This window comes from Dendrobates tinctorius, unplaced genomic scaffold (assembly GCF_039654945.1).
Source record: "Dendrobates tinctorius isolate UK_male_01 unplaced genomic scaffold, ASM3965494v1 ptg000117l, whole genome shotgun sequence".
Classification (NCBI taxonomy): Eukaryota; Metazoa; Chordata; class Amphibia; order Anura; family Dendrobatidae; genus Dendrobates; species Dendrobates tinctorius.
Genome location: NW_027361785.1, coordinates 11482224 through 11501242, shown reverse-complemented (window position 1 = coordinate 11501242; position 19019 = coordinate 11482224). Strand labels below are relative to the sequence as shown.

The window sequence follows — 19019 nt, the reverse complement described above, 5'->3', positions numbered from 1 at the left end:
TCATGAGTGGTGGCAGCTCATTTTAGTGACTTTTCTTCCATTTATAATAAATTATAATATATTGTTGAATATCATGTTGAATGTCATGAGCAGCCATATTAAATATGGAAATATTTTGTTTTTTAGTCAAATGGCTTTGGACTGACTGACAATGTGCCATTGGACTTTGCAAACTGGCATCAGGGAATAGAATTTAAAGACTCACTGTCAACTTGTACAACAAAGTCTGCCACCAAGGGAACATGGGACGAGTCAGACTGCTACCGGCACTATGCATACATATGTAAAATGTTAAAGAGTAAGTCATTAATTTTTTGATATGATTGTTCATTCAAAAAGGAACAAACCATCCTCACAATAGACTGACATTTCTTGCCCCTTTTCAGCTTGTGTTTCATACACTGACGGAGGGTCAGCAGTTACCTCACTATCATTACAGCCAGGATTTCAATAACAGATAACAATGAGGTGATGTAAGAGTAAATGCAGGTGACATAGCTGAGAAATGAGTCAGTATTAACATTTATGTCTACGCTACTATTAGGCTACACAAAGTATAAAAAGTTATGGTTTTGAAGCAGTAAATTAAAGAAACATATACACAGTCTGTTGAGGGAAAAGCTGTGCAACCTAACAGAAAGATATGTGCCTTAGATAACTAGCAAGTGGGGCTGAGTAACAGTCATTTTTAAGCTACACTAGCCCAGGACTTTACTGTAGAACAGGCCACAGAGGAGCATGTATATTGCTTCAGCCTGTGCTCCTAGGGCTGCGTGCCAACTATAAGGGTGATTGCACAAGTTGCGGATTGTGCTGCGGATTTTTCAGCGCGGATTTGGCTAAATCCGCAGGTCAAATGACCTGCGTTTTACCTGCGGATTAGCCTGCGGTTTTCCCCTGCGTTTTGACACCTGGTGATGGAGCAGGTGTCAAACCGCTGCGGAATCCGCACAAAGAATTGACATGCTGTGGATTTAAAACCACAGCTAATCCGCGCTGAAAAATCCGCAGCATGTGCACAGCGTTTTTCAATTTCCATAGACTATAAAGGTACATACCCTAAGGAATAGCAACGTTTTGGACGTTGTGCGTATACTCACCCACGGCGCAGGTTTACTAGCCGCAGCACATTAATTTCGGCAGCCGGGACGCCAGTCTCCCCTGCGGATTTTGATCCATTGAAGGTGATTACATTGTGATGTACTCATTCACAATGTACACAACAAGTGCAGCAATTAGAAAGCAGCGTTTTGGATGCAGCGCAAATACACTGCGTCCAAAGCGCTGATGTTCCTGATCATGGGAACGTAGCCTTGGAGTAAGTAGTTCCAGATTAAGTAATATTAGTCCACCCGCACGAACATACAACCATAGAGGTGGTGAGGAGCATAGAGATTTTTTCCTGTAAGTGAAGAGTACACATGATGTCAGTGTAATGATTCGGAGCCATAAAGGCAAGAATTTGCCACAGCAGAGGGAAGCATAGCGGATTGTTACTCACAGTGAGGACTTTTCCACCAGAGAAGTCTGAGTACAAACTGCAAGATTTATTTATTTCTATAGATTGTGATATGGAAAATTGAACACAAAACAAACATTATCAACATTATTTTTAACAAGTACAATTTACATAAAAACCTGATTTAAGCAATCAATAATTATTGATGACAAATTCCCTGTAAAGGAAATTCATAAGGACTCTTCTTTCACGAATAGTTTTCAGAAGTCTCATAATCATCAGAGGCAGGATCACAGATGATACCTCTACGCACAGCTAATAAAGCAGGATTCACCAGTCAGTAGCTGAGGTCACATCTCCCCCTTCCTCAACCTGCTTCCACAACTACTTTTACAAATCCTCATTTAAACAAAATAATTACCGTAATTTTTGTGATGACACATTCCATATAAAAAGACTCTTAAGGCTAACAAAACAATATTGGATTATCAGATGGAAAAAATCAAAGTGATGAAAATTTTAGATGTGTACAAATGTCCCTTTTAGGTTATTGCACATTTACCCCAAAAAGCAACGCAAAAAAAAGATGGAAATTCTGTTAACCTGGATGAAAATTCACATAAAAGAATCCTCCAAAGACAAGAAAAAATGTGTAACCTGTTGTGTTTTGTGTTTACAGCTCCAGCACCTACTGAAAAGCTGTCAGAGATTACAGTTACAGTAGAGATCATATCTATTAAATTCAACGGAAATTACTGTGATCCTCACTCCCAGCCTGTCCCAGTAGGATCTATGAATGGAAAATTTGGATCCTGCAAAGAGCTTTTTCTCAGTTTTATTTTTCCTTTCTGTGCCTAGCTTCATCTGAAGTTTGAACTTAAATGTTAGTATCTGAGTCATCAAATATCTGTACATTTAAAAATTTGCAAAGTCTTTATCATGTATATTTAATTGCAAGAATAGCAGCAGTGATACTAAGTGATAATACACATTTTCAGATAAGAAGGTAATTTTTACACTCACCTTTTCTGAAGTCTTAGGCCCCAATTTATTTGTGGGTTTTTATCACCTAGTTTTCATTTTTCTCTTGTGTGCCGAGGTTTTTTTTGTAACTCTTCAAAAAAGCAAATGAATATTGCACAAAGTGAAAAATAGTTTTTATTTCTGTTTTGAGCCCCGTAATGACCTTTGACTTGTATATACCTCAAAGGTTGTGTCCCCGTACTCCATGCTGACTCAAGCGCATGTGCCACTAAAAGCAGTGGGTGAAATCGCGATCCACCTGCATCTGTTATCAAATTAAATGCAGCTGTCCATCTCTAACCGCGACAATTAACTTGCTTGCACCAGAGGCGCATCATAAGCCCCGCCTGTCGGCGCCTGTGTCACATGACCACGTCTAGCCGATGGGTTGGCATTGCAACCTGCGGTTTGCAAGAAACCTCTGTGGTAGACATATCGCTATGAGTGCCACTAAGTGTCCGTCACTCATAGTGTAGTGACCCGGTCCAGACATCTTGAACCTGACTCCTCAGGGAACCTTCCAGAACCCTGTCTTGTCTCCACAGAGACTGGAGGTAGCTCCTCCCATTGAACCTTGGTGACAGGGTCACTGACCAATAGGATAACTCTCAATTTTTGTGTCAGACTTCACATTGTGATATTAATATATAAATCATGAATATATGAGATTAGTGAGTAATAGATTCATTTAAACCATATAACAGTAAAAGGATGACTTAGCGGTGAGTTGAGGTGTACAAAAGCTACTCACGGGTCGGGGTTACTTAAAGGGACATACACAGTCTGGACCGGGTCACTACAATAGCAGGTGATCATTTTAGATACATACATTAGGGCTGAAGCCCTGCTATGTGTAGCACTGGCAATCGAATGATCGCAGCTTCTACTGTGCCATGGAGACTATTGAAGCAAGTGAAAAGTAAAAAAAGTTTGTTAAAAATATTTAAAAAAATAAAAAAATATAAAAGTTTAAATCACCCCCCCATTCACCCCGTTCAAAATAAAACAATAAAAAAGCAAAAATACATCTATTAAAATATAAAAATAATGCATTTGATCAGTAAACGGCGTATTGACAAAAATAATCAAAATGCCAGAATTGCATTATTTTGATCACCGCAACATTGCAATAAAATGCAATAACGGGTGGTCAAAAGATCGTATCTGCACCAAAATGGAATCAATAAAAACATCAGTTTAACCCCTTCACACCCGAGCCTGTTTTTGCCTTCGTGACCGGGCCAATTTTTTCAATTCTGACCAGTGTCACTTTATGAGGTCATAACTCTAGAACGCTTCAACGGATCCTACTGATTCTGACATTGTTTTCTCATGACATATTGTACTTCATGATGGTGGTAAAAATTTTTAGATATGAGCTGCGCTTATTTGTTAAAAAAATCAAAATTTGGCAAAAATTTAGAAAATTTTGCAATTTTCAAACTTTTAATTTTTATGCCCTTAAATCAGAGAGTGATATCGCACAAAATAGTTAATAAATAACATTTCCCACATGTCTACTTTACATCTGCACAATTTTGGAAACATAATTTTTTTTTTTAGGAATTTATAAGGGTTAAAAGTTGACCAGCGATTTCTCATTTTTACAACAAAATTTGCAACACCATTTTTTTTAGGGACCACCTCACATTTGAAGTGAGTTTGGGGGGTCAATATGACAGAAAATACCCAAAAGTGACACCATTCTAAAAACTGCACCTCTCAATGTACTCAAAACCACATTCAAGAAGTTTATTAACCCTTCAGGTGCTTCACATGAATGAATGGAATATGGAAGGAAAAAATAAACATTTAACTTTTTTTCACAAACATTTTACTTCAAAACCATTTTTTTTTATTTTCACAAGTGTAAAAAGAGAAAATGAACCACAAAATTTTTTGTGCAATTTCTCCCAAATACGCAGATACCCCGTATGTGGAGCTAAACCACTGTTTGAGCACACGGCAGAGCTCAGAACGGAAGGAGTGCCGTTTGACTTTTTCAATGCAGAACTGGCTGGAATTGAGATCGGATGCCATGTCGCATTTGGAGAGCCCCTGATGTACCTAAACAGTGGAAATCCCCCACAAGTGACCCCATTTTGGAAACTAGACCCCCCAAGGAACTTATCTAGATGTGTGGTGAGCACTTTGAACCCCCAAGTGTTTCAGTAAAGTTTATAATGTAGAGGCGTGAAAATAAAAAAATCATTTTTTTTCCACAAAAATGATCTTTTAGCCCCCAATTTTTATTTTCACAAGGGTAACAGGAGAAATTGGACCCCAAAAGTTGTTGTCCAATTTGTCCTGAGTGCGCTGATACCCCATATGTGGGAGAAAACTACTGTTTGGGCACACGGTGGGGCTCGGAAGGGAAGCAGTGACGTTCTGGAATGCAGACTGATGGAATGGTCTGCGGGTGTCATGTGCGTTTGCAGAGCCCCTGATGTACCTAAACAGTGGAAATCCCCCACAAGTGACCCCATTTTGGAAACTACACCCCCCAAGGAACTTATCTAGATGTGTGGTGAGCACTTTGAACCCCCAAGTGTTTCAGTAAAGTTTATAATGTAGAGGCATGAAAATAAAAAAATCATTTTTTTTCCACAAAAATGATCTTTTAGCCCCCAATTTTTATTTTCACAAGGGTAACAGGAGAAATTGGACCCCAAAAGTTGTTGTCCAATTTGTCCTGAATACGCTGATACCCCATATGTGGGAGAAAACTACTGTTTGGGCACACGGTGGGGCTCGGAAGGGAAGTAGTGACGTTCTGAAATGCAGACTTTGATGGAATGGTCTGCGGGCGTCATATTGCATTTACAGAGCCCCTGATGTACCTAAACAGTGGAAACCCCCAATTCTAATTCCAACCCTAACCCCAACACACCCCTCACCCTAATCTCAGCCCTAACCATAACCCTAACCACAAACCTAACACCAACACACCCATAACCTTAATCCCAGCCCTAACCCTAGCCCTAACCCTAGCCCTAACCCTAACCCTAGCCCTAACCCTAACCCTATCCCTAACCCTAGCTCTAACCTGTGTACCTGCTTTTTTCTTTTTTTTTCTTTACTTTTTTTTATTTTTGTGACAAGATCGCTGCGCTGCGATCTGACTCATAGTAACGCCACTTCTCCTCTGATCTCACACTGACAGATGATCAGAGGTGAAGCAGCGTTACTGTGTGACAAGATCGCTGCCTGACACAACTGTGCCAGGCAGCGATCAGCTGTGCCAGGCAGCGATCTAGTCACACAGTAACGCTGCTTCACCTCTGATCATCTGTCAGTGTTAGATCAGAGGAGAAGCCGCGTTACAATGAGTGAGATCGCCGGGAAACAAGCAGCTTTCCCAGCGATCGCTCCCATTGCTTGCTGTGACGCTGACGTCATCAGGACCTGAACCAATCAGGTCTCGATGACGTCGGGGGTCCCAGCATGCATTGCGCACCGGGATCCCCGCGTTGTAAGGTATGTGGGGTCCCGGGGGGCACAAAACCGCCGACAGTAGATAAACGTCGGCGCTGCACAAAGCCCAGCAAGCGCCAACGTTTATCTACTGTGGGCGGTCGGGAAGCGGTTAATGCACAAAAAATAAGCCCTGACCTAGCCTCAGATCCAGAAAAATGGAGACGCTATGGGTCATGGAAAATGGCGCTTTTTTCTGCAAACTTTGAAGTTTTCTTTCATGACTTAAAACAGAAACTAGACATGTTTGGTATCTGTGAACTCCTAATGACCTGGAGACTGAAAATGGCAGGTCAGTTTTAGCATTTAGTGAACATGGTAAAAAAGAAAATTGTGGAATTGTACTTTTTTTATGCAGTTTCCCAGTACACGATATGGTAAAATCAATGGTGTAGTTCAAAAGTACAACTTGTCCCACTAAAAAACAAGCCCCCACATGGCCCTATTGACAAAAAAATTAAAAAGTTATGGCTCTAGGAAGGAGGGGAGCAAAAAACACTAGCGCAAAAATGGAAAATCCCACGGTCATTAGGGGGTTTATGTTTTTTTTGCAATGTTTTGTGCAAAAAAGCTTGCACATTTTTCAAAATGTCACAAAGATTGGACAACAATTTTCTGCTGTATATAAAATCAATCCAGGTGGAGGCTGGAATACATTTGTGCAAACATTTTAGCTACTTTTCAAAAAGCTGAAAATTAAAAAAAATCACATGAAAACATCTGGAAAGTCTAAACCATGCCCACAAAGGCTTAAAGCAAAATAGATGTACACAAAAAATGGACTTTAAGAAAGGCACAAATGAAAAGATGATTATGGTGCGAATGAAAAACAGGCAAAAAATGCTGACAGTCAATGATGAATTGGCCCCTTCATCTCTAAATGAGTCAGTCTGTTCTACACTGACATTTATTTTCAGTCTGTCTCTCCCATCTCTAATCTATATTTTCCTTTACAGAAGGGAAGTCCCCACGTGGCACGGTCATTGGTGTGGTTGTTCCTATTGTTCTTGCTGCCATCGGCACCACAGTATTCTTTCTACATAGGAGGAAAGGGATCAAGTGACAACCAGAAAATGGTTTCACCAATAAAATATACTTTGACAGCAGCCGTTAAGCTGCAACACAAGATGCCGTCTTAGTGGAAAATAGTGAGCAAAATGAACATGGAAATCCTTGATTGCTATAAAAGCCATCAGTAACTGTGATATAATGTCTAGACTCTACAGACAATCATCATTAAGGGTCATCTACAAGGATAACCACAGCTTTTGGTCTATAAGACACAATAAGCTTTTGGTCTATAAGACACAATTTTATGCTGGAAAATATATTGTTAAAAAGTCTGAGCATTGGGCTCTGTGTTTACAGTCTTGTCGTAGCTGCTTTTTGTTCTGACCAATAGTCAGGTATGCCAGATCACCAGTGAGGCCGGATTAGGAGTTTTTCGCCCTTAATTCACAAGCGCTTGGAGACAAAAAGACTCAACACACACGAGCCGTGGTCAAATCACTTTATCTGACGTAATGAAATACAAGCCAATCTTTTATACCATTTACAACAATATGTAATTCTATGGAGCTCATGTGGCCCCCACCATCACCTTCAGGGTTATACCATGTTTACAATGTACCCAGAACACGTTGTGACTGACTATTGAGAACATATATAATAAGAAGCATTTTTCCCTTGAAGAGGAGACAGCCAAAACTGCAGCGTCATAAAAATAAATGAAAGGCAAAAGGCAAATCAAGAATTAAAGGCAGCTTAGGCCTTTAAAGGCAAATCATTAACCCTTCTATATCAATTTCCCCCTTTTGTACATGGTATAACCTTTGCCACAGGGTCAGCTGATGTCCACAAAGGAGCTACTGTCTCATGGGTCTAGTATCCATAAGGGGGCTTCCTACCTGCTTCGCCCATCCACCCTCAGTGTGGACACTCACTTTCCCCATCAGCAATGGCTACCTGGGGTCTATGATACACTACAGAAGGTTCAGCCTTAGGCTGGAGTCACACTAACCAGCGCAAAATACGGTCAGTATTTTACATGCGTAATACGGATGACAGACCCCTAAATAGTGCTCCGTATGTCATCCGTAATCAAGGTGTGGTCGCGTATTTTGCGCATGTAAGCATCCGTATGCAATCCGTATGGCATCCGTATGCTGAGATTTTCTCGCAGGCTTGCAAAATGGACATATAATGGAGCCCTATGACAGGGTTTATAACAGAAACCAAAGAATAGATATAGACACATAGATTGCATGTATATATATATATATATGTATTCTATGTGTATATATCTATTCTTTCTTTCTTAAACCTGTCAGTGTGATTTTACTGTATCGTGCACTGAATTGCCGGCTTTGCTAAAAGACACCGGGTGCGTATTTCTCGCAAGTCACATGTGTGGTCCGTGTGTATTCCGTGTTTTTTGCGCACCTATAGACTTGCATTGGCGTATTACGGGTGTAGTACGCTGACAATCGCAGCATGCTGCGATTGGCACGGACCGTAGAATATGGATTGGAAATATACGGCAGGTGCGAGGGACCTCAAATCTCAAGATGGAAGAGGCCAGGAGCCATTTGGTGAGCTGCATTTCTTGCTACATGTTCACAGACTTACCAGTGGAAAAGCCAAACTTCACATGCCACAAATGCAAGCTTGTGTCCCTGTTGGAGGAAAAGTTGCAAAATCTCGAAGAGAGGTTAGCTACGTTGAAGATCATTAAGGAAGGTGAAGAGTTCTTGGACAGAGCAGAATTATCTCTTCATGTTACAGAAAGAGAAGAAATTCGAAGTGCACCTGAAGAAACAGAGGAATGGAGACATGTGACCCAGAGAAGCAGGAGGATCAGGAGGCTGTCAGCACCCATACTGCTCAGGAACCAGTACCAGGCTCTCACGCAGGAAAACAATGAAGAAATACATCAGGATAAGACTTTGCCAACAAGCAGCAACCTTGTACGCCCTCAGAGTCCTCCTGGATGGAGAAAGAAAAATGTTGTGAAGAAGAAACGGAGAGTGGTGGTCATGGGGGATTCCCTGTTGAGAGGAACTGAGGCCGCTATCTGCAGACCGGATATAACTTCAAGAGAAATGTGTTGTCTTCCAGGTGCAAAAATTAAAGATGTGTCTGACAGGATATCAGGACTCTTCAGACCTACAGATGACTACCCATTCCTGCTACTACATGTGGGGACAAATGACACTGCAAGAAACGACCTGGAAACCATCTGCAGAGACTTTGAAGACTTAGGCAAGAAAGTGAAAGCACTGGGAGCGCAGGTGGTCTTCTCTTCCATCCTCCCAGTGGATGGCCATGGAACAAGGAGGTGGAATAAGATTCTGCAGGTGAACAACTGGCTACGTCGATGGTGCCGTCAGCAACGATTTGGATTTCTGGATCACGGAGTGAACTACTTATACGATGGACTACTTGCTAGAGATGGGGTGCACCTTACGAAGACTGGTAAGCATGTATTTGGAAGTCGCCTTGCTACACTTGTAAGGAGAGCTTTAAACTAGAACAACATGGGAAGGGAAGCAAAAGACCAGAAAAAGCCATACACCTGACAAATGCTATTGAGAACTCTGCTATTAGAAGTGGAAAGGAAGAACAAAGACGAAAGAATCTAATTAATAAAAATATTGGAGAAAGAGAAACCAATCACAAACTAAAATGTTTCTATACTAATGCACAAAGCATGGGCAACAAACAAGGAGAATTGGAACTACTAACACAGGAAAAGAAATATGATGTCATTGGAATCACTGAAACTTGGTGGGACAATACACATGACTGGAATACAAGACTAGAAGGATACAACTTATTTGCAAGAAACAGACTTGATAAACGAGGAGGGGGTGTCGCATTGTATGTTAGAAACGCGTATATCTGCACAGAGATTGAAGCTTCAGAGACTGGGAGTTCTGTGGAAACTGTTTGGGTAAGAATACAAGGACAGAACAATGGAAAGGACACCATTGTAGGCATTTACTACAGGCCGCCTGTGCAAGCTGAAGCTATGGATGAACTCTTTATGCATCAAATGGCCAAGTTCTCCAAAAAATATGACATAGTTGTCATGGGAGATTTCAACTATCCAGACATTTGTTGGGAATCTCTCTCAGGCAAAACTAACAGGTCAAGGAAATTCTTATCCTCTCTTGCTGACAACTTTATCTTCCAAAAGGTAAGGGAGAAAACAAGGGGAACTGCTACCTTGGATCTAATCCTTATAAACAGGGAGGAAATGGTTGAGGAGGTAAAAGTGGCTGGGACCCTAGGAGGTAGCGACCATGCTATTTTAGAATTTTGGATAACTAGAGGCGGAAGACCTGTGAAGACTCAGACGTCAAGGTTAGATTTCAGAAAGGCAGATTTTAAGGGATTCAGAAAGAGAATTGGAGGGATCCAATGGCTGGATATCCTTAAAGACAAAAATGTCCGGGAAGGATGGGAAATCTTGAAAAATGAAATTCTCAAAGCACAGTTGTTAACAATTCCGAAAAGAGGGAAGAATAGGAAGCAGTTAAGGAAACCAGGATGGATGAACACAGAACTTAAGCACATGCTAAAAAGGAAGAAAAAAATGTTTATAAAATGGAAAGAGGGAGGCATATCTAAAGAAGAATATAATGCTGTCTGCAGAACCTGCAGGGCACAAATCAGATTAGCTAAAGCTGAAAATGAATTGAGGCTTGCAAGAGATGTCAAAAGCAATAATAAAGGATTTTGGGGATATGTCAAAAGTAAAAGAAAAGTCAAAGATGCTATAGGATTTTTACAGGATGAAAATGATGAAATGGTAAGACAGGATGTTGAGAAGGCTGAACTTTTAAATTCCTATTTTGCATCTGTTTTCTCTCAGAAACGAAATGTAACATCAACTGTTATTCACTGTCCTATTAAGGGAATAGAAGAATCCAGGATATCTATAAACAGAAAGATAGTGAGGAAACACTTAGCTAGCCTAAATGAATTCAAGTCTCCAGGTCCAGATGAATTACACCCCAGAGTACTGAAGGAGATAGCAGAAGAAATTTTTGAACCCCTCTCTATAATCTTTGAAAATTCTTGGAGAACAGGAGAAGTGCCAGAAGACTGGAGAAGAGCAAATGTTGTTCCTATCTTCAAAAAGGGGAAAAAGGTGGACCCAGGCAACTATAGGCCGGTGAGTCTGACTTCTATACCAGGAAAGATCTTTGAACAAATTATTAAACAACATGTATGTCAATACCTGGATAAGAATGAAGTGATTAAACAGAGTCAGCATGGGTTTGTAACTAATAAGTCATGTCAGACTAACTTAATTTCCTTCTATGACGGTATCACTGATTGGGTGGATCAAGGAAATGCTGTAGATATAGTATATCTTGACTTCAGCAAAGCATTTGACAAAGTCTCTCATACAATCCTTATTGAAAAAATGATTAAGTATGGAATGGACAAGGCAACTGTTAGGTGGATTCATAACTGGCTTAGTGATCGGACCCAAAGAGTGGTCGTAAATGGCTGCACATCCAGTTGGAAGAATGTCTCAAGTGGGGTACCACAGGGCTCTGTCCTGGGCCCTGTATTGTTCAACATCTTTATCAACGATTTAGATGAAGGAATTGAGGGTAAACTGATTAAATTTGCTGATGACACAAAGCTAGGAGGGATAGCTAATACTAGAGAAGAGAGAGAGAGGATTCAAAAAGATTTAAATAAACTGGAGAAGTGGGCAGCAACTAACAGAATGGTTTTTAACAGGGAGAAATGCAAAGTACTACATCTGGGCAATAAAAATGGAAAAAGCATATATAGAATGGGAGGAATAGGGCTAAGTGACAGCACATGTGAAAAAGACTTGGATATACTAATAGATCACAGACTGAATATGAGTCAACAGTGTGATGCAGCAGCAAAAAAGGCAAATGCAATTCTAGGATGTATTAACAGAAGCATACAGTCTAGATCACGTGAAGTCATTATTTCCCTCTACTCCTCTTTGGTCAGACCTCATCTGGAATATTGTGTCCAGTTTTGGGCACCACATTTTAAAAAAGACATCAACAAACTGGAGCAAGTTCAGAAAAGAGCGACCAGAATGGTGACCGGTCTGCAAACCCTGTCTTATGAGGAAAGGTTGCAGGATTTGGGAATGTTTAGTTTGCAAAAGAGAAGACTGAGAGGAGACTTAATAGCTGTCTACAAATATCTAAAGGGCTGTCACATTGTAGAAGGATCAACTTTATTCTCATTTGCACAAGGAAAGACTAGAAGCAATGGGATGAAACTGAATGGGAGGAGACACAGATTAGATATTAGAAAAAACTTTTTGACAGTTAGAGTGATCAATGAGTGGAACAGGCTGCCACGAGAAGTGGTGAGTTCTCCTTCAATGGAAGTCTTCAAACAGAGGCTGGACAGACATCTGACTGGGATGATTTAGCGAATCCTGCTTTGAGCAGGGGGTTGGACCAGATGGCCCAGGAGGTCCCTTCCAACTCTACGATTCTATGATTCTATGATTCTATGACCCCATAGAGAATCATTGGTCCGTGTCTCATGCGTGCTTTTAGCGCCTCTCACTCGACCGTATTCCTCGCCAGTGTGACCCCGGCCTTAGATTTTTCTTCCCATACATACATTATTCAGTAGCTTAAGTAATACATATATTAGTGCTTTTACGGCTACATAAAACAATAAGCTAAACAACAAAATTTGCATACAAGTCTGTACAATGCCAAAAATCCATCCTGCAAGGCCATTAAACCAATTTGCTGGATTTGCACTGTGTGGTTTTAACCATTGGTCTCTAAGTTCACCTATTTTGTCTATACTGGTCCTGATCTGGAGATTGCCAGCAGGGTCGATATAATTACAACAGGTGGGACCAATTATTTGACACATTCCTCTTTCTTTTGCTGTCAGGTAATCTAGTACTATAGTATGTTGGTTAGTAACTATGATTAATTGTCTCTGTATTGTATTAGTTTCATTAAGAACTTCAAGAATCTGGAAAATCTGATTGTCCAGGTGGTCGGTAGCTTCCACTAATTTATCCCACATTTGTGTTATTTAGGGGTATATTAGCATACTACTGAATATTTTATTTGTTATCCCCATTTCTACTAGATGAGGCCTACCCTTTGGCCAGGGCTTATTGTCTGCAGCCCTTCTATACAAAGTATAGTATAGTGTAACCTTAGCCTGAATTCTAGCTCTAACCCTAAACCAATATTTAACTCTATTCAGGCTCAAACAAATTATAAAATTGTAAATTCAGTTCTTCGTAATGAATGAACACAGTATTAAATCATGTGGACGGCAATCAATTCAATTCTGCCTTTATCCATGTGCAGCTTATCTCCTGCCATCCCTTCTGCAGCTTATGCAGAGGGCAGCAGACAAATATGAATTTGTCATTAGCTACTGCGCTCTGCAGAAAAAACTTTGAAAGTGTCCTCAAGTACAATGACAAAAACCATCAAGCGCTACAAAAAAACTGGCTCACAGGAAAGGAAGACCAAGAGTCACCTCTGCTGCGGAGGATGAGTTCATCCGAGTCACCAGCCTCAGAAATCGTAGGTTAACAGCAGCTCAAATTAGAGACCAGGTCAATGCCACACAGAGTTCTAGCAGCAGACACATCTCTACAACAACTGTTAAGAGGAGACTTTGTGCAGCAGGCCTTCATGGTAAAATAGCTGCTAGGAAATCACTGCTAAGGACAGGCAACAAGCAGAAGAGGCTTGTTTGGGCTAAAGAACACAAGGAATGGACATTAGACCAGTGGAAATCGGTGCTTTGGTCTGATGAGTCCAAATTTGAGATCTTTGGTTCCAAACACCGTGTCTTTGTGCGACACACAAAAGGTGAACGGATGGACTCTACATGCCTGGTTCCGACCGTGAAGCATGGAGGAGGAGGTGTGATGGTGTTGGGGTGCTTTGCTGGTGACACTTGGGGATTTATTCAAAATTGAAGGCATACTGAACCAGCATGGCTACCACAGCATCTTGCAGCTGCATGCTATTCTATCCGGTTTGCGTTTAGTTGGACCATCATTTATTTTTCAACAGGACAATGACCCCAAACACACCTCCAGGCTGTGTATGGGCTATTTGACCAAGAAGGAGAGTGATGGGGTGCTACGCCAGATGACCTGGCCTCCACAGTCACCAGACCTGAACCCAATCAAGATGGTTTGGGGTGAGCTGGACTGCAGAGTGAAGGCAAAAGGGCCAACAAGTGCTAAGCATCTCTGGGAACTCCTTCAAGACTGTTGGAAGATCATTTCCGGTGACTACCTCTTGAAGCTCATCAAGAGAATGCCAATAGTGCGCAAAGCAGTAATCAAAGCAAAAGGTGGCTACTTTGAAGAACCTAGAATATAAGACATATTTTCAGTTGTTTCACACTTTTTTGTTAATTATATAATTCCACATGTGTTAATTCATAGTTTTGATGCCTTCAGAGTGAATCTACAATTTTCACAGTCATGAAAATAAAGAAAACTCTTTGAATGAGAAGGTGTATCCAAACTTTTGGTTTATACTTTATATTTCGGACCTTCCTCTCCCTTTTCCGTCCCGTCGTATTTATATGCTGTGTCATCAGTCGGACTTACCGGTGTCCAATCGTGACAACAGCAATACAGAGTGCTACTTTATTTGTTGATTATATATTGTAAGGTAGCGCTGTCTTTCAGGTAGGGGATACTTGCTTGGCAGCCAATAAATCACATCCGGCACAGGTTTTCCATAAAACAATCACAGTCCAAGCGGTTTATTTAGGCATCATAAACCATGACCAGCAACATAAATTTCATATTAACAGCATACTGTCCATGACAGAGCTTCTCTCTGTTATCCCTGTGGTCACACAGGTTGTGCCATGTCCAGCACACAGGCTCTCTTAGCCTCACAGATAGCTCTCCCCATCAGGGTTACTCACAGCTGCTTCAGCTCGCTGCAGACGTCCATTCCCTCCAGGGAACTATCAGGCACGTGCAGTCATTAAACACAGCGTTCACTTGCTGTCAGGAAGACAGCCCCATCTCTCTCAGACGGGACCTTCCAAAACAGGCCAACCGGGTCCCTGCATTCACTCCATATGACCTACCCAGGCCACCTTATATGTTCCGTAGTCACGCCCACCGGGTCACATGGCTATGACCTCATCACAGGTACTTCAACCATTGCAAAGGAATGGGGAGACAAAAAAGCACAATAGGGTCTTATCCACGTTACAAAGGACAAAATGTAACAAAAAACTTGCTCACCTGGTTAGGATGAGATAGGAGCATATAGTCAGGCGGCTGCTGCAGATCCACAAGGACGAGAAGTAATCATGTATTCAGTGGGAATTTGCAGTTAAAACTCCGCGCTGCCGCAGGGATATAATCCAGGAGAGAGTTGTCTTGAATTCACAGTGGCTTTATTCAACGCGTTTCAGGGGTCTCATGCCCCCTTCATCAGGAATACCACTTATCAGCGACCGGCCCCCCTGCCGGGTATCGCTGATCGTCCTCGAATGGCCTGGACATTTTTTTGATCACTGGTCTCCTGCTGGCCAGCACGCATCGCTGCGTGTGGCAGGCGGGAGACCAGCGATCAGCGAGCTGGAGCTGGTAACCAAGGTACACATCGGGTTTCTAAGCGTCACACGGCGCTTAGAAACCCGATGTGTACGTTAGATACCAGCGCGCTGATGCAGGGAGCTGGTAACCATGGTAAACAGCGGGTTTCTAAGCGCCGTGCGACGTTTGAAACCCGATGTGTACCTTGGCTACCAGCTCCCTGCACCAGTGCGCTGGTATCTTAATGTACACGTCGGTAACTAAGCAGCGTGTGTCTCTTGTTACCCGCGTGTCGCTGTCCTGATCGCTGGTGAAGCTGCCTGCTTGGCAGCTCACCAGCGATCATGTAGCGACACACCAGCGATCCTGACAAGGTCATATCGTTGTCGGGATCGCTGGTGAGTCGCTATGTGTGACGGGGCCCTTAAGAATGATGCAACAAGTTTTTCACACCTCGATTTGGGGACCCTTTGCCATTCTTCCTTGCAGATCCTCTCCAGTTCTCTCCGGCTGGATGGTGAACGTTGGTGGCCATCTATTTCTAGGTCTCTCCAGAGATGCTCAATTGGGTTTAAGTCAGGGCTCTGGCTGAGCCAGTCAAGAATGGTCACAGAGTTATTCTGAAGCCACTCCTTTGTTATTTTAGCTGTGTCCTTAGGGTCATTGTCTTGTTGGAAGGTGAACCTTCAGCCAAGTCTGAGTTCCAGAGCACTCTGGAAGAGGTTTTCTTTCAGAATATCTCTGTACTTGGCCACATTCATGTTTCCTTCAATTGCAACCAGTCATCCTGTTCCTGCAGCTGAAAAACACAACACCACAATGTTTCACAGTTGGGATTGTATTGGACAGGTGATGAGCAGTGACTGTTTTTTTCCACACATACTGCTTACAATTATCACCAAAAAGTTCTATCTTTATCTCATCAAACCAGAGAATCTTAGTTCTCAAAGTTTGGGAGTCCTTCATGTGTTTTTTAGTAAACCCTATGCAGGCTTTCAAATGTCTGGCACTGAGGAGAGGCTTCTGTCGGCCTCTCTGCCATAAATGCCCTACTGGTGGAGGGCTGCAGTGATAGTTGACTTTGTGGAACTTTTTCCCATCTCCCTACTGCATCTGTAGAGCTCAGCCACAGTGATCTTGGGGTTCTTCTTCACCTTTCTCACCAAGGCTCTTCTCCCACGATTGCTTAGATTGGCTGGGCGGCCAGGTCTAGGAAGCCTTCTGGTGGTCCCAAACTTCTTCCATTTAAGGATTATGGAGGCCACTGTGCTCTTAGGAAATTCTTTTGTAACCTTGGCCACATCTGTGCCTTCCCACAATTCTGTCTCTGAGCTCCCTGGCCAGTTCTTTGACCTCATGATTCTCATTTGGTCTGACATGCACTGTGAGCTGTGAGATCTTATATAGACAGGTGTGTGTCTTTATAAATCATGTCCTATCAGTTTAATTAATCACAGCTGGACTCCAATGAAGAAGTAGAACCATCTCGAAGAGGATCACAAGGAAATGGACAGCATGTGACTTAAATATGAGTGTCTGAGCAAAGGGTCTGAATACTTATGACAATGTGATATTTATGTTTTTCTGGGGGGGGTTTTCCCGTCAAAATGGGGTGCAGAGTGTACATTAATGAGAAAAAATTAACTTTTTTGAATTTACCAACTGGCTGCAAAGAAACAAAGAGTGAAAAATTTAAAGGGGTCTGAATACTTTCCGTACCCACTGTATATAGTCACATGTATATGGTGCTCCTACATTATTCAGATAATTTAATTGCACATTTGTCTGTTTGATGATTAAAATAAAAGTTATAGTATCATTGCTGTGCAATGCTAATAACAAAAATATTTGGAGTTTAAAACATTTATATAACTTCTTCAATGGTGATGTGGTTAGCTCCAAAAATGCATACATGAGGAGGTGGGAGTCTGAATTGAATGTGGCCATAGAAGACAGGCAATGGGATAGCGCCATCAAATACACCTACCAGTCTAATATTTCAATGACTCTTCACGAATCATATTTCAAGATTCTAACCAGGTGGTATTTCACCCCTATTAGATTATCGCATATAAACCAGGAGCATTCTCCCCTTTGTTGGAGGAACTGTGGTCAACAAGGAAACCTTTTTCACCTGTTCTGGGGCTGCCCGAAGATTAAAGATCTTTGGAACAGAGTGTCACTGCATATCAATTCCTTTTTCCAAAATTTCAAAATCACTCCCCAAAGAGCTTTGCTGTCTCTAGACTTGGAACTTGTTGACCCGTCAGTTAAATTTGTTATCATACATATCTTTCTAGTAGTAAAGAATACAATTGCTTACTGGTGGAAAAAATCTGACCCACCATTATTTTGTGAAATTTTGGACAGACTTCATCAGCATAGTTCCATAGAAAAGAGATTTGCAACCGTTAATGATGGATTAATCAGATATTCCAACAAATGGAAGGTTTGAAACACTAAATTCTGTAACACTTAATTATACTTGGTGCGGTTTGAATTAGCTAACTTGGCTTCATATATACTGTATGTGCATTGTATGGGTTTTGATACATTACTTATGTATATTCATGTACTTGTATGGCATTGTTAAAAAGACTTGAGTTCTCTACTTTTTATTCCCTTAATCCTCTTTCCCACCCTTTTCCCTTTCTTTCCCTTCTTTCCCTCCCCTTTTTCCAACCCTTGTTATTTACTAAAATCCAATAAAAATGTTTGAAAACAAAATAAAAGTTATGTTTTATTAGGGTCCTTAATAAAGGATTTTTATTTGCTTATGCCAATTTGTGTGAAAAATCTAAGAAATCATTCAATAATTATGCTTAATTTATTGGATACAGGTGGAGGTTTGTAATCTGTAGTAATAATTGGTAACGAGTCAGAACAATATCTGGTTACTAAATATTGCATGATACCGATAAATAATATCTTACACATCGGTTTAGATTTTATTATTAGTGATGAGTGAGTGTAGCGCCCCTGAGGCTCAGTCGCCACAGAGGTACTGCACCTTCTCCTAAGGTGTGGTGTCCCACCATCCAGGTAAGTTGGAGGCTCCTGACCACGCTCCAACACTCGCACCCCACACAATAGAGTAGTTCAGCAAAACCACATTGCGGCTCCTTGCTTAGAGAAAAGCAGAGCACCTTTGGTGGTTCCCTGCTTGGAACACTAAACGTGCTGGGAGGTGGGTGGAGTTGAGAATACACATAAAAGAGCGGGAAGGTTTTAGGTTTAGAGGTCAGTCAGACGGGGAGTCTGAGAGAGGAAGCCACTCGGAGAGGAGTGGGAACCCTGGAAGAGGGATGGAGGAAGGAGTGCTGCAGCTGCCTCAGTGATCTGAGCCAGCTGGCACGGGAAAGGAAAGAAGGAGAAAGACATTGAACCGAAGCCTGAGCTTCCATAGGAGGGAAAGACAAGTACGGAACGTAGGAGTGAAAGGGAACACAGAGCACGTGGGCTAGAGGAAGAACCCTGCCTAGAAGTTCT

At 41.7% G+C, this 19019-nt stretch overlaps 1 long non-coding RNA gene across 1 annotated transcript in view; it reads right to left on the bottom strand.

The window, feature by feature from the left end:
* The window catches only part of LOC141101442 (uncharacterized), a 161318-nt gene that overhangs the window by 75759 nt on the left and 66540 nt on the right, over positions 1-19019 (bottom strand). The window lies entirely within an intron of this gene.